This window comes from Lacerta agilis, chromosome 17 (genome assembly GCF_009819535.1).
Source record: "Lacerta agilis isolate rLacAgi1 chromosome 17, rLacAgi1.pri, whole genome shotgun sequence".
NCBI classification, from domain to species: domain Eukaryota; kingdom Metazoa; phylum Chordata; class Lepidosauria; order Squamata; family Lacertidae; genus Lacerta; species Lacerta agilis.
This window is the reverse complement of record NC_046328.1, coordinates 10,592,476-10,617,335: the sequence shown is the minus strand read 5'-3', so window position 1 is coordinate 10,617,335 and position 24,860 is coordinate 10,592,476. Positions and strand designations below refer to the sequence as shown.

At 43.0% G+C, this 24,860-nt stretch overlaps 1 protein-coding gene across 3 annotated transcripts in view; it reads left to right on the top strand.

Moving 5' to 3' along the window:
- Positions 1-937: 937 nt before the first annotated feature.
- TANGO2 (transport and golgi organization 2 homolog) overlaps positions 938-24,860 on the top strand; it is an 81,997-nt gene continuing 58,074 nt past the window's right edge. Inside the window, exon 1 of one of the 3 annotated variants that reach the window (XM_033174493.1) lies at positions 938-1,028. The gene's annotated coding sequence lies outside the window, so the exon portion shown is untranslated. Of the gene's footprint in view, positions 1,029-20,681; positions 20,815-24,860 lie in introns of those variants that run through there. The other 2 variants (XM_033174495.1, XM_033174494.1) reach the window with 2 other exon arrangements.

The window sequence follows — 24,860 nt, the reverse complement described above, 5'->3', positions numbered from 1 at the left end:
TGAGATCTTGTATAGAATGTCCTGGGAGACTGAAGTGTTCTCCTACTGGTTTCTCTGTCTTGTGATTCCTGATATCAGATTTATGTCCATTTATCCTTTGGCGTAGCGTTTGGCCTGTTTGTTCAATATAGAGAGCTGAAGGGCACTGTTGAATGTATGTGAAGAAGTGTGCATGCACACGAAAGCTCATACCAAGAACAAACTTAGTTGGTCTGTAAAGTGCTACTGGAAGGAATTTCTTTTATTTTTTTATTTTGTTTTGACCTAATGATGTTGTGTGTCTTCTCCTCCCTCTTATTCTCTTCTGTATTCCATTGTCTTCAACCCACTGTACAACACTCTACTTATCCTATTGTACATTGGCATTTGTTGCTTTTATCCAGTGCATTTTTTCTAAAATATCACCATTTTATAGTTCAAACTGGGGAAAATAAATACAGTAAATGGACAAAAGTACAAAGATTCACAAAATGTTTAGGGGTATGCGTACCCCTGAGTCCCCCCAGAAAAAAGCACTGCTTTTATCTATTTCTATTAAACTTATTACTTATTTCCCTCTTATATTTGCATAATATTTTTTCAAATACGCTATTTTCTGTGCATGTAAAATCAAAAACGTTATATATACCGTATATATCCCCCCCCAAAAAGACATTTACAGAAAGAAGCATGCATAAATAAATAAATAAATAAATAAATTTTATTTGAGAGGGGAGAGCAGGAGGAGGGAACAGCCAGGGAAAGCATTCCCTGCCTAAAGCAGGTTACCCAAAGGAAAAAGCCACGCCTCTTCTAGAAGCTTGGGAGACTTTCAGCTGCTAATCAGCGAGGAGCAAAAAAGGGAGGAGGAGGCGGGGGCGAGGGATGGGCCGGCGCGAGGTGCGTTCAAACCTGGCCAATGAGCGGGTGGCGGGCGTGGCCAGACTCGAGAGGCGAATGAGCGCGGCCGTTGTTGCGAGGTGGGCTGTGTTCCCGGAAGCGGGTCGAAGGGAGCTAGGTGGTGCTTTCGCGCTTAGCCTTCTGAGGGGGTAAGTGGGAGAGGAGAGGCGGCGGCGGCGGTTTGCAGCCGGGAGGGGAAACGGGCGGCTGAGGGCGGGGCTCGGCGGCGCCCTGGCACAAGGAGCTGGCTGTGGGCGAGGAAAGAGGCGCGCTCTTCCGTGGCTCTTCCCTCCGTTCAGTTCCCCGCTTGCGGTGCTGGGAAGCGGTTGTTGACGTTTGGATGGGTGGGGCGCGGCTTCCTCTCGCCGCGGAGGGATGGAGGAGGGCTCTTGACTTAGGGCTGCCTTGGAGTATTGGCCGCACTCGGAGCAAACCCGTTGGGATGAATGGGCGTGACAAACTTGGGTCCATTCATTCATAGAATCATAGGGTTGGAAGGGGCGCCAAGGGTCATCTAGCCCAACCCCCTGAAATGCAGGATATATTCGGCTAAAGCAGTGGTTCCCAACCTTGGCTCGTGGGGCGGGGCGGGGCGGGGCGGGAAGCGAGCCCATGCTCCAGTTACAGAAACTCCTGACTGTGTACCTTCTGCAGACCCTCAGCCCAATCTCCCTGTCTAAGCTGTGAGGCTCTTTCCTTTTGCTCTAGGGTTCGGTGGTTTCCAACCTTTTTTTGGCCCACCTAAGCATCTCTGAAACCCTGATGTGCCCCTCCCCCCTGCGACATAATAATTCTTATTATTCAGAAAGTGAACTCCTATTCATGTGGAGAAAGCCTAAAGGGTCATTAACTGTTGATAACTCATTCTCGGTTGCCCCCCTTAAAAATCAAATTGCCCCCACTGTGGGGCGTGTGCCCCACATTTGGAACCATGGGGCTAAACCTAGCATCAAATGGCAGATGGCCATCCAACCTCTGCTTAAAAACCTCCAAGGAAGGAGACTCCACCACCCCCACTCATTCACAGTTGCCCCCCTTAAAAATCAAATTGCCCCCACTGTGGGGCGTGTGCCCCACATTTGGAACCATGGGGCTAAACCTAGCCTCAAATGGCAGGTGGCCATCCAACCTCTGCTTAAAAACCTCCAAGGAAGGAGACTCCACCACCTCTCGAGGGAGTCTGTTCCACTGTCGAACAGCTCTTAACATGTGAAAGTTTTTCCATATGTTTAGTCGGAATCTCTGTTCTTGCAACTTTGAGTCCTACCCTCCAGAGCAGGAGAAAGCAAGCTTGCTCCATTCCAATGGGACCAATTCTTGAATATCATCATTATTTATTAGTTGCCCTCTTATTTATTACTTATTTATTAGTTGCACTCAAGTACCTCAAAGCAAATTACGGAGCAAAATGAAATGAATGGTCACAACTAATTTGGAATCATAGAATTGTAGAGTTGGAAGGGACTGGTAGGGTCATCTAGTCCAACCTCCTGCCATGCAGGAAACTTTAGCCCAACGTGGGGCTCATACCCACAACCCTGAGGTTAAGTATTTCATGCTCTACCAACTGAGCTTATCTGGTTGTTAGCTCCATTTATGCCAATGAGACCACTTCTCTGAGTACAGTATTATTTCTTTAGTTTCACTTTTGGGCCATTGTCACGGGTGGGACACTTTGACCATGTTTTTTGGTATTCACACATGTGTAACAATGTAAATATACATAAAAATTAACAACCAAAATTTAAACTATGTTCTTAATAAGATGCTGAACATTTTACTAATTTTTTATTATTTTTATGGATATTTGACAATTTTATTAAATGTTAAAAGTGTTGTCACGGGTGGGACAAAAAAAGGACATGGAGCTTGAGGTAAGTTTGATTTATGGAAAAACTCTGTGAGTTGGGAGGTGAATCAATGATAAACTCAGCATATCTATTTAAATCAATGTTTATTGGTTACAACTATGCAATCAGGAATTAAGTTTAAGAAATTTAACGATACAAAATTAAGGAAAAAATGCTGTCACGGGTGGGACAATCATCAGAAAACTTTTAACTTGAACACTTCTGTGAAGACTACATGGGTGGACTTTTGAAAAGAGGGTCCATAAAATAAACTTCTTTTGTCTTTAGCTTTTAAAAAAATGGTTAGACTGCACGTTTGGAATCTTCCTCACCAAAGTCCAGCGCTCATCTAGCATTCTTATCAGGCTCATTTTTCATGGAATGGCCCTTTTGCATTCAAGTGCCTCAAAGCAACTTACACAGTAAAGCAAAATAACGCAACTTTGCTGAATACAACAATCCTTAGTTCTCAGGGAGGTGTTGGACTTCACAGATTGCAGATGGAGGCTCATCTGAGGGAGCATCAAACAATTGAAACAGATCCACCTGCCTGTTGAAAAGTAACCTTTTTGGGGAAAGAGTTGTGGACTTTCTCTCTCTCTCTCATGCGTTCTCCCCACACCCTTGTGTGTATTGACTTGTTTCAATTTGTATTTTCTCTGTACTGAAAAAAAGAGTCGTAAACTGTTTTATTGATTTGAAGCACTTTTGTCCCTGCTGATTAGCCAAAAAGGTGCTCAGAACAGCTTATGAAAACCTGTAGTAAGATATTTCTTACCCTTACAATTGAAAAGACATGGCAAACAAGAAATATGGGTTGGGGAAGGAATAAGAAAAAATACAAACTACAGTTCTGAAAGCAACCGTTGGAAACACAGGTGTTTATTCCCAGGAGTGCTGTTTTTCTACTTTGGGATAGAAAGACGCATGACTTGGCAGATCCAGGGTCAATCGTTGCTTAGTACGAAAGTTCACTCTAATTTTGGCCCAATCACCGCCTTTTAGTCCAAACCACCTCTCAGGGTTGTAGTGAGGGTAAAACTGAAGGGCCACACACCACATAAGTAACCTTGATTTTCTGGGAGGAAAGGGGGAACTTTAGTTGTAGTAAAATGATACAAGTTTAGCAATCCTTGCTAATGACACCTGCTGGGAGCTTCATGTGTGCTGCCTTGAATTCCGTAGGGAAAGATGTGATAGTGACGTTACATAACATTTTTTTTTTAAGTTCTTGACTTCATCTTGAAGCAGTACACCTTAGGCTTTCTCTATTAGTGTGGGCCATTATGTAAAAGAACTGTCCTTATATTTTGTGGTTTATTTATTTATTTTAAAAATGATAAATGCAAGAGGGAGGGAGTTGTCACTTTATTTCAGATCAAGACCCCCGCAGAGCAAATAGCAGTTGGGGAGTAATTTTGAGCAGCGAAACAGCACCACAATAGTGCTGCCATTGTGGACAAATTGAGACCCCTCTGTGGTTCCTTTCAGTTTATTCTTTGAAAAAATGTAACCATGGATCTCCATCATAACATACGGTTGGCCCTAAGGAAAGTCTATGCTTAAATTTGCACAACTGAGTGGATTCCAACATGGGCTTCTGCAGGAGATCAGGCCTTTGAACAATGATAGCGCCACACATTTTCTTTTAAGTCTGTCAGGAATGTCATCAACTTTTGAATTTAGCAGCACCTTTAGCAGCTATTTGGTCAGTAGCAATCAGGTAATAGTGTTTATCTTCAAGTCCTTGAAACCTTCCACCTGCTGATTCTGCATACCAAATACGAGCAGAAGAGGAGATTAGGATTCCCACTCCATCCCCACCACAACCGTAGCTGCCAACCTTTCTTTAATTCTTTACTGGGCCTGCATCTTTAAGCAAAAGCCTGGCTTGAGAAAATTAAGTCGGCAAAGTAGCTGTTCCTTGCGTTGAGGTAAAGTAATGGGGAAAGCTTAATAGCACAATCATTATACAGTGGTACCTCCGGTTGTGGACGGCTTCCATTCTGGAGCTCTGGTTGGATCCCAAGGTTTTCACAACCGGAGGTGTGTGTTCTGTGCACAGCGCGGTAGAGCACTTCTGTGCATGCGCGCGGGGTGAAACCCAGAAAAATACTTCCGGGTTTGCTGCGTGTGTATCCCGAAGGATACCTAACCAGAGGTGCTCGTAAGCAGAGGTACCACTGTACTCTCCCAGACAATCCTGTCTACTCACCTTTGAGTTCAGTAGGGCTTACCTCCAGGAAACTTGGCATAAGATTAACACCTACTATTTCCATGTTGAGCTCCACATTAAATGCACAGGCAGAGGGTTGGCATAAAAAGCAAGCAAGAAAAACATGGTAATCCTTTTTGCTGTTTTACATTTGGGGAGATGACTTTTCAGGGTGCATAGTAGCAATGTGTGTTTTTGTGTTTATTTTTCTGCAACTGTGAGGTTCAGAAACTTCTGAAAATGAAGTTGTGTTACACACCAAAACCCCAAACCATCCTCAGTGCTTTACAGTTTTGTAATGAGAAAGCTTCTTATGGTATGTATGGTAACTGTGAATGGAAGTGCTGTACTCAGGACTACCAGGGACACGGGTGGTGCTGTGGTATAAACCACTAAGCCTGTTGGGCCTGCCGATCAGAAGGTTGGCGGTTCGAATCCCTGTGATGCGGTGAGCTCCATTGCTCTGTCCCAGCTCCTGCCAACCTAGCAGTTCGAAAGCATGCCAGTGCAAGTAGATAAATTGGTACTGCTGCAGTGGGAAGGTAAATGGCATTTCTGTGCACTCTGGTTTCTGTCACATTGTTCCGTTGCACCAGAAGCGGTTTAGTCCTGCTGGCCACGTGACCCAGAAAGCTGTCTGTGGACAAACGCCAGCTGCCTCGGCCTGAAAGTGAGATGAGCACCACAACCCCATAGTCGCCACAACCCTTCCAGGTGTCCTTTACCTTTACCTACTTTACTCAGGACTACCTGTCAGCAAAGGACTGATTTGTTTGTATGTTATGCCTTTTTATCTTGCCTTTAAAAAAAACCATTTTCCCCAGGGCGATTTTTTAAAAGGAGAAAGCTCTATATTATTATTTGCCCTTGCTTTTCCACCAAACATAGGGTGGAATAGATGAGTGCCCTTTAGTTTCCCATTGTGTTGCTAGCACACACCCCCCCCCAAAAAAAATATTTCTGCACTTCTGTGGTCCAAAATAATTTTTTTCTTACACTTATAACGCTTTGCAGCAGTGACACTGAAATGCTGTTCTTACAGACATGATCTCCTTAATTGGGAGTGCCTAATCAGCTGATAACACCTTCTCCAAGGACTGGTATCTCTGGCTGCTGCAAAAGCAGCAGAGCCTTCTCTTACTTTATTTTTGTATTTGCCAAGATGTTAAATGAGGCATCGAACTCCACTCTATTCATTTGTGAATGTGCATGCTCCTGTATGTGCAGACACATATAGAAAATAAACTATTACAGGATCACTCAGCATACTTTTCATTGGTTTGTGTAAATACAGGTATACTAAAGTCCATTGATACTGTTGTCACTGTCCTATATGATAGGGCTTTAATATTGCAGAGTATCATTGCTTTAGAAAACGGGATAGGAAATTGCGTTGTACCTGATAAGGCCATTGGGCCATCTAGCTCCGTACCGCCTCCAATTGGCAGTGGCTTTCCAGGATCTCAGAAAGAGGAGTCATTTCAGTCACGTTAGGTTGGATCCTTTTAATTGTAGATTTCAGCAAATGAATCTGTGGCATTCTTCCTGTGAGGTATGTGGTCTACCACTGTGCTGCTTTGGTCCCTATTAAATGTTTGGCTCTTCTTTCAGAAGGCCAGAGTATCACGTTTACTTGTAGAAAAAATTCTGTGGCTCCATAGTATCCATACTAAAACATTAATTTTGTCATAAACTTATTATAATATATATAGTCATTACAGTAACGTGCTGAAGTATATTGGTTTTGAAAAGTGCATATGAGAGTTTGGTATTCAAGTGTTTCTAGCCTAGCATCTCCACCAAAAGGCTGTGCAGGAAAACGCTGCTCATTTTATTGCTCTGACACACTGTCACATATTTTTAAAATGCCTTAGGCCAGAGGTGGACAACTGTAGCCCTCCAGATGTTTCTAGATTCCAACTCCCATCAGCCCCAGCCAGCATGGCCAATGATCAGGGATGATAGGAGCTGTAATCCAACATCTGGAGGGCCACAGGTTCCACACATCTTCCTTGAGCAAATCTGTGCTGCCTGCATTCTCCCCTATTTCAGAATATTGTAGTGGAATAGGTTATGATACCATGTCTGTTCCAAAACCAGTGATTGATAGAGGGCTGTCTTTCCTGCTGCTCTTGCCAAAATCAGCAGCCCTTTAGGAAATAATTAATTGAAGGTAAGGTACTTGTGTTTTAGTACTGCAAACCAAGCCAGTGGAGGTTCTGCACTCTTAAGAACAGAATTGTGTTTTTCCATGGTGACTTCTGTTCAGGTATTCTAAAATGTGTGGTTTGTTGTTGTTGTTTTTTGCTAAGTCTGTGGAGAACTATGTATAATGTTGTTAGCACCTGGCCATTTCACCCTGCAGAAGGCAATTGAAAGCTGTTAAATTCAATACTCAACATTACACCCGAGGAAAGCATTACAGTGAATACAGAATGGTCAGTGTTGACTATATTCAGAAATAAGCTTTAAACGTTAATTTACTATATGCAAAACGGCATCATTTCATTGTAAGCAATTGATGGTAATTGAAAATACTTGAACAATTCTCATTTCTGGTAATGGAGTAATCTGGTTTTGTGAGTGGTAGAATGGGAATCAGACGAATTTTACAGAGGTACCAGCTTAATTGCTATAACAGCCAGTTAGCATCCTTGAGCAGGATGCCCCTAGCAATGGTTAGACTAATCCTATCTCAATTGGATTTGTAACATTCTCTGTTATGGGTGCAGCCTCTGAGAAGTCTCTGGAAATTGTAGTTGGTCCAGCTAGGTTCAAGGTGGAAGCATACTTGCAGCCATGGGAGTCCACGGTGGGGGCAAGCCCTCCCCCAACCATAATTCCCAGCTTTCATTGAAAGAACATTGCATTTCTACCATTTGTAAAACCTGAGATATGAGACCCAATGTGCAGACACTACTCCTTTTTTGTAAGAAATTGACCTGTTACCTCCTCTCAGCGCCTCCCTCAAAACATTCCTGTGGATTCCCATGCTTGCAGGAGTGTTCGTTACCACTTAGTTTCCAGGCACAATTCAAGATGTTTGTGGTCATGTTTAAAGCCCTAAATTGCTTAAGCCCAGGCTGTCTAAAGGACCACTAGCTCTTGTATCATAGTGCCAGTCCCCTAAGATCTGATGAAGACGCTCTTCTAACATTTATTCAGGCAAAAGTGGGTTGGGATATGTGAGAGAGTCTTCATTAAAAAACTTTGCAGCTTCTTCCTTGGCATATCTGCCTGGACCCCCTCCTCCCTTTTCACTGATAAGGTAAGAAATTTCCCTGCAAAACCTGGTTACGGTTTTAACGGCAGACCCCATTGTTTTACAGGTCAGTCATAGCATCATAGAATTGTAGATTTGGACGGGACCCAGCTCCCTGCAATGCAGGAATATGCAGCTGTCCCGTATGGGGATTGAACCTGCAACCCTGGCATTATCAGCACTATGCTCTAACCATCTGAGCTATCCCGTTCTTCCTTTGCGTGTCTAATTCCTATGCATGTCTACTCAGAATAAGTTAAATCTCATTTACTCCATGGTTGCTTATCCACATAAGTGCATATTAGGTTGCCCCCTTAGTTTGCAATATTAGTTCCTCTCTTACTGTTTTTCATATAAAATATTGTCAATGGGTAGTGTATGCTACTCCTACTCAGAGTAGACCCATTGAAGCTAATAGGTTCCCTTTTGAGTAGGACTTAGCTGAGTACAACCCATTGTGAGCACAGTTTTTAAACACTGGAAGGCAGTACAGTCATGCCTCGGGTTATCGCCACTTCAGGTTACACGTTTTCTGGTTGTGCACCATGCAGAACCCGGAAGTACCGGAACGGGTCACTTTCGGGTTCGGCGCTTCGCGCATGCACAGAAACACCGAATTGCAACCCGTGCGTGCACAGACGCGGTGCTGCGGGTTACGGACGCTGTGGGTTGCGAACGTGCCTCCCGCACGGATCAAGTTCGCAACCCGAGCGTCCACTATATTCTACACTATCTCAAACAACCCTCTCCAAAAATAATAATGGACAGTATGAAACTAAACAGTTCCACTAGTATGAGCAGTCCTAGCTGGCTGCACAACAGAACTTCCCCTCACTCACCTCTCCCAGAGTTCCCTTAGTATAGAACATGTTTATGTGAGAAACCACCTTCTCCCTTATTGTTCCTGATCATGATGGTCATTCAGAGAGGCTCTCCTGGTACGGTTGCATGTTCATAAGCTCCACCTGGCAGAGAGCATTTTCCATAAAGGTGCCTACACTCTGAAACACACTCCCTGTGGACATTCAACGTGAGTCTATCTGTGGTTGAAAACATTTCTTTTTACACAAGCCTTTGGGAAATAGCAATATGGCTTAGTATCTCATTTTTGCAGCTCAGCACAGATTTGATTATTACCTGTTTTGCTCTATTGATTGTATTTTGAACTTCATTTTTTGTTAAGTATGTTGCATACCACTTTTTGTTAGATAAGTATCTCCATAATTTGTATATATTAGGCTACGTGAACATGGGTGCCCTAGCTAATAGCCACCATCCAATATGTATAATTAGTTGTATGTGCCAATGCCTTTTCGTGACTGCTATAAATCCTCAGGGCATTAGCGCGCTCTGACCTTGATTCTTCAAAGCTCTTTTGAAGTCAGTTTCCATCTGCCAGTTGTAAGTAACCTTTGACTACAGTGAGAGTTAAAGAATAAATGTCTTCAGTCAGCCTTGGGTGCTGCGTGCGACAGCTTTAGAGGTAGCAGTATTCTGCTGATGTACTTGTGATGATCATTGTCTGACAATACAACTGTACATGCTGTCAGAGCTGGCCTTAAGAGATACTTTGCTTCTGAAGCAGAATAATGACCCATCGAGCCTTTTTGTGACATACGGAAATGGAGACCGGAGGCATGGAAATCTGGAATCTGTCATCTAACTATTTTCACACTACTTTATGGTGAGGTTTGTCCCGGCCGGGTGCTGGCTGGTTGTGAAAACTGACTAGATATTCCAATAGCATCCAGCCTTCTGGTATTATTGGTAAAGTGTATTCAAATAGCTGCTGGTGTCATCCAGTGGAGAGTCTTTACTTTGAAGCTAGTGTTTAACTCTTGCTGCAGCCTCTTTGTATATTCTTGGCCAAGTGGAGTTTGTGACCCTTAAATGACAATAATATTTTACCGTAATTTAAAGTATGTGTGACATGTAAGGACACGGGTGGCGCTGTGGGTTAAACCACAGAGCCTAGGGCTTGCTGATCAGAAGGTCGGCGGTTCGAATTCCCGCGACAGGGTGAACTCCCATTGCTCGGTCCCTGCTCCTGCCCACCTAGCATTTCGAAAGCACGTCAAAGTGCAAGTAGATAAATAGGTACCGCTCCTGCGGGAAGGTAAACAGCGTTTCCGTGCGCTGCTCTGGTTCGCCAGAAGCAGCTTAGTCATGCTGGACACATGACCTGGAAGCTGTACGCTGGCTACCTCGGCCAGTAACATGAGATGAGCGCCGAACCCCAGAGTCGGACACGACTGGACCTAATGGTCAGGGGTCCCTTTACCTATGTGTGACATGCCTTTCATTGCAAGCCATCCTGAGGTGGTATGCATTCGGCAATTAAAAAAAACCCCACAACCAACAATAATACATAGAATTATACAATAAAATGAGGACAGATAAAGCACATCAGCCTGTTAACAGTCTTCAGCCATGGTTTCCAATTAATCAAGTACTGCAGACCCCCCTGTTTTTCAAAAGCCAAGCCATGGACCCCCTACTTTTTAAAATGTTGATACCTCTGGTAGTTTTTTGTTTAAATGAATGGTGCCATGGATCTCTAGGGGTCCGCGGAGCACCAGTTGGGAACCACTGGTCTATGGAACACAGCCAACTACATTTTAGCACCCAGTCCAGGGAGTAACATATTGTCAACGCCTGAGTGAACAACCATGATTTTAGCTGGCACTGGAAAGCAAAATGTCAGCTCCAGGTAGATCATCGAGAGGAATGCATTCCATAAATTGGGTGCCAGCTCAGAGAAAGCACTCTCCCATGTCTCAGCATAACAAATCTCACGAGGCCATGTAGCACAAAGAAGGGTATCCACTGATGGTTTTCAGACAGGTACTGGTAAGCTGATAAAGGGACAGATGATCCTTTAAGTGTCCAAGTACCAAGCTGTATTGGACTTCATGCGCCATCACAATCACCTTAAAACAACTCCACACAGGGTTGTTGTGGAGAAAGAGGTGAGGTATAAATGTCATAATAAATAAAATTGGTAGTAATGTCATAGTATTTAAGAAGTAAATGAATAAAGTAGCTTCTGTATTACATGAAAATAGTTTTTAAATGATAACAATGGTATTGAGACCCTATTACAATATCAAATATGATTAAAGGAACATAATTATTAAAAAATGATATTGCGGTGGTATCAAGAGCTAAATATAATATAAAAATGATTGGAAACTTCTGAAATGTAGACAAGTGGGAAGGGACTTTGTTCATTCGTTGTGATCTTATGGCAATACTAGAGGATTCTGAAGGCAAATATGTGCTTTTGGAAAGTTAAATTTCTACCTTAAAAAGTATTCAATATTTTAAATATTAAAATGGACTGTATCTGAAGTAAAAGAATGGATTATGTTTTACACCATTGTAACACCAAGATTTAACAATATCTGAGGAATTTTCAAATGACTACATTAAGAAAATGGCACATTAAACGACATGATGCATCTGTTATAAGTAAACTCACCTGGGCATTGAGTTAAACAGGGGGTGGATATTGACAATCACTTTAAAAGTGAATGTATATGCTTTATATGGTATTAGGATTCTAGTAAAAATAAGTGAATCCTCTTACATTGTTGTAGATGTTATATTACTTATTTTGTTGACATAGTTTAAATATAGTAGATCCCAATGTAATGCATTGTACCACGCCAGCCTTCATAAATAGCACAACTCATCAGAAGTATCTTTAATCTCAGTTGAAATATAGGGGAGTTCTCAAAGAACAGCACTAGGCTAAGGCATAATCCCTGTTTATTTCAGTGAACTGGACTCGGAACTGTGACAAGGTGTTTCTCAGATAGTATTCAAAATTAGATTATTCCACTTCCCCTGGCTCCCATATTTATTCAATCCATGTTTTGTATACTTAGAAGATAGGAATTTTGCGGTATGCTTAAGCCAAGTGGAAGCGCACGTGTTGCATGCCCATAAAAACAAGCAAGTATTGTGAATCAAATGCACGTTAAAATTTAAGTATGTGCCAAAGTTTAATTTGTTTCCCAAGCTGTATAACTATACAAGCAGCAGTACTTTACAGGTGTGCCTGGATTTGGAGTTGTAAATGAATTGCTACACATCTTTAGGGCTTAATAAATCGCTTTCTTACTTAGTACAAAAGCAAGAGGGGGAAACAAGAAATTAATGCTGTTGGGTAACAGCTAAGAGAATTGATCAATGTTTTACCTGGTAACTGTGAAAAGCGATAAATACTCATGACTGCTGCTATGATTCCCCACCCCCTCCACAATTCTCAAGCATAACTCTTATTCTGGCCATCTGTTTCTGGCATTGCATAATAAAGCTGCTCTTAAGCACACACACCCCCCATTGTGGAATATTTATACCACACAGAAAGCATATGTGGTCATTCCTCTGCCAGGAGTATTGTGCAAAAAAAATGAGTTTTGTTGTTGAAATATTCATTTTTGTGTTTTCAGAATCAATTTAAAAGCTGACCATTTTAATGAATCAGTGAGAATTGAAATGTTATGCCATATACTAAAATGTAAGCAGGGCTAGTTGCCAATAGTATTGTAATTAATTTGTAGTTGAATCCTGGAGTAGCATTATAATACTTTAAACCTGTGGACTTCAACCTGATTAAACATAGGGCCCGTCTTCAATTCTAGCGTGTCACATTGAGATCCACTATTTTCAAAGACAAAATGTCTTAATTCCTACAGTCTCGTTAGTGATACAGGAAGCTCCCTTATACCAGACTATTTGCCCTTCTGCCTCTGTATTTTCTACTGACTGTAGCTCACCAGGGTCTCAGGTAGGGGTCTTTCCTATCAGCAACTACTTGACCCCTGTTTCCAAGAAAGGACCACAGCTCAGCGGTAGAGTCCTTGCTTTGGGTCCTTGCAATTGGAAATACCGGGGATTGATCCTGGCATCGAATGTATGGGAGGCATGTGCTCACTGCTGAGTTGTGATCCCTTCTACAAATACTTCTATCTTATTGCAAGTTTGAGGACTGCTGTCTTGAGAATATGCTGGAGTAGATCAAAGACTCATTCCTGCAGCATAAGAAGAAGCATAACAGCTCAGGAAGCTGCCTTAAACCGAGCTAGACCAATTCTGCTTCAAGCACAGCCTTCCCCAATCTGGTGCCCTCCTGATGTTTTGGACTATCCATCCTATCATCCCTGACTATTGGTCATGCTGACCAGGATTGATGGGAGCAGTAGACCTAGACATCCGGAAGATATCATGCTGGGAAGGTGGACCTAAACTCAGTATTGTCTGCTCTGACTGGCAGTAGCTCTCCAGGGTCTTGAGCAGAGGTCGTTTCTATCATATGCTATCCTTTTAGCTCAGGGTTTCCCAAACCTGTGTCTCCAGCTGTTTTTAGACTACAGTCCCCATCACCCCTGACCACTGATCCTGCTAGCTAGGGATGATGGGAGCTGGAGTGCAAAAACAGCTGGAGTCCCAAGTTTGAGAAACCCTGCTTTTAGCTGGACATGCCAAGTGAACCTGGGATTTCTGCATGCAGAGCATGTCTTCTACCAATAAGCTGTGGGCTCTCCCCTTTTCACCTTCTCTACTAAAAATAATAATAATTAACCAATAGGGCATTGTACGATTTGGTTGAGGGTTGAAGACCAATGTTATGAAGGTCCATACCTTGGTCATGGTGCACTAGGTAGACTGCTGCCATGTGCTGGGGTGAGGATGTAGCAAGGCAGAGGGCGGCAAGGGAAGCACCAGGATGGTGGTGGCATTGAGTGCACTTCCATATCGTGTACAAGTGCCGTATCCTGACCACGCCTAACAGCTGTATACATACCGTGTTTTGCAGTTAGATATTGCTTTGCTTAATGCATCCCACCTCCATAGATTGTTAGGCTCCCAGCTCCCATCATCCCTAACTAGCATGATCGGTTGTCATGGATGATGGGAGTTGTAGTTCAGCAACAGCTGGAGACCCTTAGATTCCCCAGCGCTAGATTTGCTGTATCTTAATTTCTTGCCTATAGTGTTTGCACAGAACCAATTGGTATGGTGAGAATTCGTGGTATTCTTTGGATCATCTGCGGCGTTTGTCAGGACGCTAAGGCTGTCAGAAGGAGCAGAGGCTTTGTCCAGGCACCCTTCCATCATGTGTGGACATAGCCAAGAACCACCACCCCCAGCAGTATTTTATATTGTTCCTTGTATTTCATTTTAATTGCTGTGAATGACACTAGAATCCAATTTTTGGGACTGGCAAAGGGGATGAAAACTGTTGCCAAGACCCTCAGCCCCTGTCCCTATTACATCTCCCTCAATGTACGTCTCTCTGCAGTCTTTGGCACACTTTCTTTTTTCATGCCCATATATTCATCGCTTTCTCTCCCAACCCACCCACCTCCACAGACTGGGATATGGCTCAGTCTTGGCTCTTGATCCCTCAATCGCACAGATTTCACTGTTGCCATAGCCTTCTCTTCCCAAGCTCCCTTTATCATAGCTTGTGAAAGGCTTTCTTTCTTGTGTGCTCCAGTGTGTGAGCTCCATGCCATAGTTGTGTATATAAGGTTCGGAAATAACTATTTAAAGCAGAGTTTCCCAAACGTCATAAGTTCATTGACCCCTTGATGTGCTTACAAAGTTGTCCTGGACCCCAACCCAAATTCTTAGGAATGTAAATCAAATAAAGTCAAGAATAATCAATATATAGTCATTTATTAGTTATTAGTTACTGTCGCCAGGAAACATAAAATGTAAAAAGAAAAAGTGCTTAATGAATACAGACATTCTGCATTGACAAGGGAAGTACACTCAAGTTTAAAAAAGCACAAAATAGATGATTAAAATTAGAAAAACAACAAAACACAAGACAAATGCATTGAATAAAAATAACTTTAGAAATGATGAGGACCAAGGCACGATATTTCTAGAAGCAGTAGTAATGTACTGGGGATAGTTTCTCCCATAGCATGCTGGAAATTGTTCAAAAACATGGTCTTGCATTGCATATTTGGCCCTACAGAAGTTGTTGGAGTCTCAGCTTCCAACAACCCCAGATAGCATGGTCTGGGGTGATGGGTTTTGTAGTGCAGCAGCATCTGAAGGGCCACACATTTCCCATTCCTGGTGCAAAACTACAGAACTATGTGCAAGAATGCATACATATGTGTGTTATTGCATCATAATAAAAAGCCACCACAATCTATAAGTATGGCACTATTTAAATAGGAACATGTTTTAACAATTCACAACAGTACCCACCCTACAGGCTAAAAAAAAAAAGGTGGGATCACAAATAATCAAGAAATAGACATACTGAGGTGTACTGCTGACAGAGCAAGCCAACTAAGAGGTAAGTCCTACTGCGTTCAGTAGAGCTTCGTCCCAGGTAAGTGGGGGGGGGGGTTAGGACTGCAGCCTTGTGCTTTTCATATCAAGTGAGTTATCAAAATCAAAACATCTCAGTGTCTTTTAAATGCTGAGATCAGAATTCCTTATTTTCCAGAACAAATTTTTGCAACCCTCAATATGATTGAAAATAATTTCTTTCTAGGAGAAAACATATTTCTCTATTGGGCTGTACATAAGGAACTGTAACAAACCAGTTCATGGATAGGTATACACAAATTTGATCTTTGTAATTGTGCAGTAGAAACTACCAGGAATGGGGAAAACAGATTTCAGGTAAAAGCCAAAAGGTACCTGGAAATCCAAGCTGTGCTTGTTAAAGTAGGAACTCGTTCAATTGACCATATTCATCATATAACAATAAATGATTCTTCAGTATTGGTTTTGCACAACCGAGCTATCTGGGATGGTTCTTTTAACCACATAAACCCTCCTTGGTCCATGTCCCTCTGGTATACTCAAAAGGGTTGAGGTAGTTTTCTTTGTTTCAAAGTATTCAGTTTAGTAAATATGGGGAGCAAAATACTAAAAAAATATTTCATTGCCTTCCTTTGATTGTGTTAGTAAAAACGCAGTTGTGTGCATCCCCCCCATTCCTTTTATTTTCTCGTCGTGTCTTAAAAATCAAATGCAAACTTGTTCTTTGCTTTTACATAAGCTTACCAATGCACTTCTTTATTCAAAGGCCGCTAAGTGAGTATTTGTTGTTGTTGAACAACAAACCGGCAAATCAAGGCTCTGAAATAGATTTCAATTATTATAACAATGTTAAGCTGTCATGTTTTTAACAGATCCATATAAAGTTAATCACATAGAATAAATAAAATATGGAACAAAGGGTGATAACGAGAAGCAGCGATGTGAGACAGGCAAAATATTGGAAATGTCAGCTTTAATGTGCCCATCACTTTATGATTTATATCTCATTCTACTCTGGTCTCTCTGTAGCTACTGCTGTAGAGGGAGCTTCATTAATAATGACTTTAGAGGTTTGTAGTAATATTCAGCAAATTGCAGCGGCTTGCAGAGGTGAGTGAAATGATGCTGTTCCATATCAAATTATAAGGGGGTAAAAGGCAGTAATGATCAGGATCTAGGCACTCCGGTAAACTAATAGAGCAGCGGTGGGGAACCCAGAGCCCTCCAGGTGTTTGCTGAACTACATCTCCAATCATCCCTGACCGTTGGCTATGCTTGCCTGATGTGATGGGAGTCCAGTGACACCTGCAGGACTGCATGCACCCGACCCTGGTAACAGGTTGTCAGTCTACGTCGATATTGCTTGTTTCTCTGTTGCGGTTCGAGATGCACAAAAAGGCTTTCGCTAATTGCTTGAAGGCTAGTTTGTTGACGGCCTGTCAAGGCCTGTCCATTTTGGACATACCGGTATGCTGTGACTGTAGGACCATGTGTTTGCATCCTTCTCACTCGTGTGCATGTGCTTCTGTGTGCTGAATATGGCACACACATAACTAGGGAGGAGGGGAGAAATTATATTCAGCTCACATTTAATGGTGAAAATACCTATTTCACACTTTCCAAAGCAATACGCAAAGCATCTTTAGAAATTTGTACCTCTCCAGATTTTGCAATGAAGTCATCCAGCCAAGTAGTGTGTGTATAAATGCATATATTAAGGCAAAGTATACATGAAGAGGCATGTATTAGTGAACGTCACAAACAGAAATGCATTATATTCGGGGAAATTGCTGTGAAGAAAATGTATATTAGGCAAAATTGCATATAAACTTGTGTATATCATATATCAAGGTAAATTTGGGTTGAAATGCTGATGAATTTTTGTGAGGACTTGGGGTGGGGTGGGGGAACGGTTCACAAGCTGGTGTGGAAACTGAATTTAAGAGAGGAACAACTTGAAAGTGAGAGAACCCAGATTTGACAGATACACCTATCCCCCCTATACATGGCACATGTAAACTGTAAAAAAAAAGAGTTTTAAAATTCACCTTTAAATATGCAGCCGTACCTCGGAAGCCGAACACCTTGCGAGTCAAATGTTTTGGCTCCCAAATGCCACAAACCTGGAAGTGAGTATTCCGGTTTGCAAATGTTCTTTGGATCTGGAACGTCCGACGTGGGTTCCGCAGCTTCTGATTGGCCGCAGGAGTTCCGCTTGGTTTCCGAATGTTTTGGAAGTCGAACGGACTCCAGAATGGATTCTGTTCAACTTCCGAGGTACAACTGTATAGACTGCCAGCTTTCACTCTTTCCTGCTTGTTTTTACTCAGAATGCTGCTATATTTCTTGGTGTGCGTTTTTTACCTGCCTGCAATGATGACGAAGCCTTCAAATAACCTAATTGGTTAAACATTAAGTCTTTGGCTGCTGCTGTTCTCTCTGTTCAAAGCACATTACAGACCTGTGCTGAGACTATTAACTAACAAAAGATACTCACCACAGAGTCTTGGTGTTGAGAAAAGACTACAGTTTTCTTCCTTTGTGTGAGTTGTGATGGTGGCTTTATGAAAAATGTATGTTTGCATAAAGCAGCATGAATTCTTAAAGAAGACAAGCGGTGGAATGTGTAATGACTTGGGCTTGATAAGTTGCAATTTGTCCTGTGAAGAATTCAATCCATTATTTTAGTGCTGTAAGGAAAGTGCTTCCTATTAGGATCATTCCGCCTGGTACCCTTGCACACTGCAGAGGAATATAAGTGCCAGCCATTGTGAAGCTTCTGGCCTGGCCTTTGCCCTTCATAAAATACTGCGCCCTGGAGAACGTGTTTGCTCCTTGGGGATCAAACATATTGGAGAGCAATACGGTTACTGTGTACACCACGGCCATCTCCACAGCCCTAGAATTCGAAAGCTGCACGTTTATAACTGTAATCATGGGTTGGGTCCAAGGGACCATGAGCAGAAGGAACACAGCTGCCAGGGCTGTTTGCAGCAACACGACAGTTTGCATAGTGCTATTCGGATGCTTACCCTCTTGCAAAAGCAGAGCACCGCCTCTGGATTTTCACATTTTCTCGTGCAAAGCTCTAGAGCAGGGGTAATCAACGTGGTGATCTCGAACTACGACTATCATCATCCCATATGAAGTTGACTCGGAAACGACAACTAATTCAGAATGTTACAGGTGGGTAGCCGTGTTGGTCTGCCATAGTCGAAACAAAATAGAAAATTCTTTCCAGTAGCACCTTAGAGACCAACTGAGTTTGTTCTTGGTATGAGCTTTCGTGTGCATGTGCCGGGGTTCGGTGCTGGAGCTCCCCGTGCGTGAGCTTAAGCTGCCCACGCACGAGGTACCAGTTGCGGGGGAAAAGCGGCCAGCGTTCCGCATGCTTATGAGCACGGGCACCGGCCAAGTCTCACAATCCGAAGGTAGCTGAGTAAGACGGAAAATGACTCCGAAGGTGCGTGAGTGAATGAATGCCTCAAAATAAAATAGACGCCTCGAAAACTAATGGATGCCTCGAATCTGAATTGGAACTGCTTGTAACCTCCTGCACTAACGTTTAGCAATAATAGAAACCAAACCAAGGATGTTGTTTAAGCATAAGATTTTTCTGGCAGAAATTAAAAATTCCTAAGACCTTTTCCCTTTTCCCCAAATTGACGACAGACACCGAATATGTCTTTAGTGGCTTTGGCAAAACCCGCATAGGCTTGTCTTCTGGCCCTAAGCTAAGTTTCCCTGAGCTCTCAGTCCCTGCGCGCCAATTCTTCCGCGATACTAACTAAATAAAACTAAACCGAAATATCTTCCGCAAATCTAGCCCTAGGCTAAACCTAAAAGCCTAACTAAAACCCTCACCGAAATATCTTCCGCAAACTAAACCTAACTAAAAGAAACCCATCCAGCCCATCCAGCCCGCTCCCAAAAACCCTTAAACTAAATTTGACTTCAACTGAACAAACTAAGGAAAAACGTGCCTAACTTACTAAGTGACTGACTTGCCTAAGCGGGGAGCCTCAGCCTTTTATTTAGGAACAGGTAATGACATCACAACAAATAATTCAACCAACAAAACCACTGTTGCTACCCTCCAAAAAGGCGGGAAGCAGGATTAACGTCCATTGATAATTTTGAAACATTAGGGCGGAATAATCCTAATGGCAAAGTGCCTCTTCATTCTTACTTTCACTTTCACTTTTAGGTGTAAGGATACGAAAAGTAGTTCTTAATAACCATTAAAATAAACAAATAACCGCGGATCTTTAACGGATCCACGAAGTGTATTCCGACATGCATGCACATGAAAGCTATCTGAAGAAGTGTGCATGCACACGAAAGCTCATACCAAGAACAAACTCAGTTGGTCTCTAAGGTGCTACTGCAAAGAATTTTCTATTTTGTTAATTCAGAATGTGGCAGCTAGACTGATGACTGGGAGCAGCCGCAGGGACCATTATCACACCTGTCCTGAAAGACCTACATTGGCTCCCGGTACGTTTCCGAGCACAATTCAAAGTGTTGGTGCCGACCTTTGAAGCCTTAAATGGCCTCAGCCCTGTATACCTGAAGGAGTGTCTCCACTCCCATCATTTAGCCCGGACAAACATCCAGCACCGAGGGCCTTCTGGTGGTTCCCTCTCTGCGAGAAGTGAAGCTACAGAGAACCAGGCAGAGGGCCTCCTTATGTTGAGTGGTGCAATTTATCAGTAGACCTGAGATTCTCCTGTACTTCCTTTGCTCAGGCACCAATCTGCTTGATGTTACAGGAACATAGGAAGCTGCCTTATACCAAACCAGACAATTGGTCTATCTAAGCCCGGTATCATCTGTCCTGAATCGCAGCAGCATTCCAGGGCCTCAGGTAGAGATGCCCTCCTAGCCCTACCTGAAAATACCAGGCATTGAAGTTGGATCCTTCTGCATACGAAGAAGCATATGAACTACCATTGTGTTCATGGTCCTTCACACACACACACAGAGAGAGAGGGAGAGACTGGTATTTTGATGCTTTCTTCCATCGCTTTAGATAAAGAGTGAAAAAATAGCTGCATTCGTCAAAACAAGTAAAAAAGCTGCTTGTACTTTTGACCTAGTTTCCTTTCCCCACCCCACCCTTCAAGCCAGCTTTTTCTTTTGTCAACAAAAATTATGATTTCTTTGGGAACAAGACATCCGGTTCCTCTTTCTAGGAGTCTGACTGTCTCTCTGCAACTGTCTCTCTTCACTCTTTGGAGTCAAACAGGCTGAGGTCACTGCTTGAGGGCTGTACGAATGACCCGTGGTTTCTGAATCCCCAACTGGTAAGTTAAAAAAGGAGAGATGTGGCTGGAATGATTTTGGATACATTAAAAAAAAGTGGTGAAATCTGTCCCCGCTAGCTACTAAAACTCAGTTGGACTGCTATCTGGATATCTGAAATATTTAAACCATCTATTCCTTCGGGCAGAGTTTTCAACGGCTAGAGCAGTGTTTTTCAACCACTGTTCCACGGCACACTAGTGTGCCGCGAGATGTTGCCTGGTGTGCCGTGGGAAAAATTGAAAAATTACTTTATATATAGTCAATATAGGCACAGAGTTAAATTTTTTAACATTTTCTAATGGTGGTGTGCCTCGTGATTTTTTTCATGAAACAAGTGTGCCTTTGCCCAAAAAAGGTTGAAAAACACTGGGCTAGAGTACTGCCAGATCAAAAGTCCTGTAGTGAAAGGCAACAGAAATATGTTTTCTTCCCCTCTTTGATGTGGATTGGCTGAAAACTGCAGCTAAAATTATGGGCTGCATCCTCTTCCTATAGATCCACCATATACTTGGGTTGTTGTTGTTTTCATTCAGGCACCAAGGCATTTTTTGCATTCGATTTCCTATAGCTGCCAACTTCATGAATGGAACAAATTTAAGATTAAGATACAGAGCGGTAGTGGGAGTGCAAATGAGCTTGGGTGTGCTCACAGTGACCCTTTCACCACCTGCTCTTGTAATCACCCTGTGGTGATCCTGCCGCATTGTGTTGCCTTGTGTGGGTGGAGGCGGAATAGTTGTAGCTCCGTGAGTGGTTGATCCGATGCTTTGTGCGTAGAAGGCCCCAGGTTCAATCCCTGGCACCTGCAGTCAGAAGGGTCATCTCGTAGCAGCACCACTAAGCAAGTTGGTGTTGCTTGATGCAAGACAGCTTCATATTAGAAGTAGCTCAGTGGTAGAGCATCCACTTTGTCCTCAGAGCACCTGGATTGAACCCACGGCATTTCCAGGTATGGCAGGAAATGTGTAGGGAATGCCAGATACAGGTAGGTAGCCGTGCTGGTCTGCCGTAGTTGAAACAAAATAAAAAAAATTCCTTCCAGTAGCACCTTAGAGACCAACTAAGTTTGTTCTTGGTATGAGCTTTCGTGTGCATGCACACTTCTTCAGATACAATGAAACAGAAGTCACCAGACCCTTATATATAGTGAGAGGGTGGGGAGGGTTATTAATCAAAAGGGTGGTGGGAATGGGTGATTGTCTGATAGGTGTGCTAAACCAGTTGACGACTGTTAACAACTGCAATTAGTCTTACAAGAAAAAGCAAGGGATGAGATGGCCAAAAATAGCTTTATCATGTTTAATGAGATAAGAGTCCAATATCTCTATTCAGACCAGTTCTCTCCATGGTTTTAAGTTTGGTAATAAGTTGTAATTCAGCAACTTCTCTTTCCAGTCTATTTCTGAAATTCTTTTGTAATATGACAGCTACTTTGAGATCTTGTATAGAATGTCCAGGGAGATTGAAGTGTTCTCCTACTCTCTCTGTCTTGTAACTCAGGGAATGCTGAGTTAAATGGACCAAATGGTCTGACTTGGTATAAGATACCGGTAACTTCCTATATTCTATTTCCCACCCCCAACCAGATCTTCCCTTCTAGGTTCTTCCTCCACTTTGTGCAACACCACTCTTGGAATCTGTCTGTTCTTTCCAAGTGCATCACCCTAATAAAGTTGCAAATCACACCTTTGGGTAGAGCAATTTCCCACCCAGCTCTCCATCCCCTTTCCTCTGCTTCTATGCTGGTTGGCTTGCTGGTTGTGCCTCATTCATCATTCTCTGTGCCAAACCATCATTATATGCCCCAGTACCCAAACACCATGCGATCTATTTTCTGCTGGATGCTTTGCAGACTTATTTGAATATATATTTTTTAAAGTCAGGATATGGAATAGTATGTGAACGGGACCAAACAGGTGCAGCCTTCGTGCTGGTGGGGATCATTGTCCGTGTGCGAACAGCATGTGTCTGTATATGGCAGGACAGTACTGAATCAGTGCAAATGTTTAACTAAATGAAAGGGGGAAAGATTGGGAGCCAAAAAGGAAAACTTAAAAACCAGAGAGGAGGATGCAGACTACTGTAGGAGGGTTTGAACAGGCGATCAAGCTTGTAAGTCGTCATGAGCACAGCCAGATCCCAGTTGCATGAGGATTGTGAATTGCAACACCTATGTATGCCTGGATGCGGCTTGCTGGTTTGTTGAGGTCCGTGCAGAGCTGATCCAGCCATTAGGCAGGGCGAGGCCACTGCCCCAGGTGGCACACCCACAGATACCCCGCCGCCTCTGACAGAGAAGCTGTCACCAGATTTTGTGGAGTGCAAGAGGTTTCACCCCAAATCAGCACAATCTTTCCTGAAATCGGCACCAAGGATGGCACAGCTTCTCTGCCAGCAGTGGATATGGCAGGGCACACAGTGGCGGCAGAAGTAGGTCAGTGGTGGCAGAAGCAGCAGCAGCAGGACAGCGTGGCACTTCCCATTTTGCCTTGAGTGGTGAAACAGGATGCCTCTGCCCCTGGGTCCACGACTAATGGTTTGTATTAGGGTGAGGCAAGCTAGCTTTGTTGTTTTCTATTTCGCACTCAAATTCCCAAAGCTATGTCTATGCTGTTAACCGTCTTCTATTATAAATGCTTGTATATATAACCTCCTTAAAGCATTGCATTTATCCTGGTGTGGCTTCTTGAAGTAAGCGTGGCTCCAAATCTGATACCTGGCTGCTTGGTTCTGCGCTGCCGAATAATGTGTAGACTTGGGGCTCAAAAGACAGCCTATTTGCCTCTTGTCTTTGTGAATCCCAAGGACACCCAGAGAACAATCTGTTTCCCCTAGTTCAGGTTGGGGGATTGTAGGGATGGAAGCAGTGCTACCTGACAGGGTTGGCTTTTACCCTGGCCAGCGATTATCTAGGATCCCTAACACCAAAGGATCTCCAGTGGGCAGTTGGTTGGGGGGGGGGAGGGTGTTTGTCCAGGTCTAAGAACACCCACCAGGAGAATCTTTTGCATGATCCACCACCAGTGGTTATGAAAGCATCAACACCACAAAGTTGAAAATCAATCTCCGGTACCCCAGCAGTGCAAACTTTGTGGGGAGTAAGAGTCTCGCTCTTGTTTTGAGCTCTTGAGATGGTCGGTTTGTGCCAAGCAGCTTTTCTCGGAGCCTTGCGGCAGGCACCAGCTTGACGAAAACAGCTGCTTTGACTTTAATACTGAAACCAAATTAACTTCTACTTGCCGAAGTAAACTTCACCACTCAGTAGTGCATTTTAATCGGCAAACGGAGACGAAAATCTCCCGTAAAGAAACCCTCATGAGTCTTTGCAAGCCATTAACTGTCAACAGTTTCTTTTGATTGAGTAATCCAATTAATTTGCTGGCAGGGTTCCCAACGAAATGCTGTTGCTGCTTATAGTTATCTGACATCTGTCCTTAAACTTGTTACATCCACTTCCTTTGGCGGGAGATTGGGGCGGGGGGTGGGAGGGAGTGTTCCATACAGGCCTCAGGAATTTCCTGCTAATTTTAATCAAGATGCCTTATGGAAGTAGGCTAACAAATTTGTTGTGGCGTAAGTTTTTTTGGACTCGGGGCCCCCTTTGTCAGAAGCATGTGGTGAAATCTTAGTTGGCATGTATATACAGGAGAAAATTGTAAGGTGAGAGTTGAATTGCCAGGAGATACTGAAATCAGTGATTATTAGAGTTTAAATGTGTGTGTTAAATAGCCACCTTTACAGTAGCAGATGGGTGATAATCACTGAGATGATTGTATTACTAATATTTATAGTGGGGCAAGGAAGCATTTCGAAGAAACAGTCATAGATATCACACACAGCCTGGCATTGGTAAACTAATTAATATACGTAGAATGATTAAGAAACGTTTGTCTCTTTAAGTGGAATTGAGTCTGCAAAAACTTGTGCTACAGTAAATTTGTCTTTAAGGTACCATAAGACTCTTTGGCTGTTTTTGCTACAACATTGCTAATCTCCCTGGAAATCTGTTAAATGTTAACCTCTCTGCATGCCATGCTTCAACCAG